The sequence below is a fragment of the Stegastes partitus genome, unplaced genomic scaffold (genome assembly GCF_000690725.1).
Source record: "Stegastes partitus isolate 25-593 unplaced genomic scaffold, Stegastes_partitus-1.0.2 Scaffold115, whole genome shotgun sequence".
NCBI lineage: Eukaryota > Metazoa > Chordata > Actinopteri > Pomacentridae > Stegastes > Stegastes partitus.
Genome location: NW_007577846.1, coordinates 352068 through 353168, shown reverse-complemented (window position 1 = coordinate 353168; position 1101 = coordinate 352068).

Genomic DNA, 1101 nt, shown 5'->3' with positions numbered 1-1101 from the left:
GCTACCAAATACTAAGGAAACGTATGTAAACTTCTGACTTTGAAGAAAGTAATAAATAATTATCTCTCTCATTATTCTGTCACTTAGCAAACAGAAATAATTTTGGTAATCCTAACTGACCTAAAACAGGAAAAATTTAGTCTGATTTAATGTCAGACAGTGAAAATTTTTATTTTTTTTTATACAGCATATGTAAACTTCTGGTTTCAACTGTACACACATCAATGTAACTCTTTCCATGTAAAATGATGCAAGTTTAACTAAGAAAAGCCCTAAAAGCAACAGTAGTATTAGCAGATAAATGGTAATATATAACACCATGAGATTTTGATTAATGATGTAATAATTTGTACAGTGTTTCACTGCTGTTAAGAGTGTTAAGGTACGAACATCTGTATTATTTTGTGGAAACACAAAAATTATTCAGAGGGCGTCTCCTGCTACTTTAATACTTTAACTACAACTTCCTACAAAGTACTTTGACTTAAGTGTGATTTTTCATACAGGACTTTTACTTGTATTTTTACATTACAACCCTGTGCAACATTAGGTAAATGTCAAATTACTGTAAATTGTCTTACCTCTCAATATCTGCATTGTTTCTAAGCTGAACAGTGGAGTGTTTCCTCTTAAGAACAATCAAACAAAAAAACTAATACTTTTGAAAGACTATATTGAAATGACAGGCCCCTAAGTAGAATCTTAATGCAGCGAAAGTGAACACATCTGTGATCACTGTAACTAAACTGTGATTTTCAGTCAGCCTAACTGTATTAACACGGCTTAGTTTAAGACTTATGGCTTGTGTCTATCTGTATGTCTGCATCATGGCTCCACATGGTAAAGAATTGCCAGAGGAACTAAAAAATACGATTGTGAGACTTCACAAAGATGGAAAAGGATCCAGGGAGATCAGTGATCAACTACAAATCAGTGAAACACAATGTGAACAGTAATCAGGAGGTACAAAAGGAGCCATAGCAGCACTAATCAGGGCTGCAGCGGTCGTCCTCCTAAAATGACTCCACAGACGGTGAACTACTTTCACCATGTAGCTGTGAAAAACAGACAAAGGCAGCTGCTTCAGACTTGACACAGAGG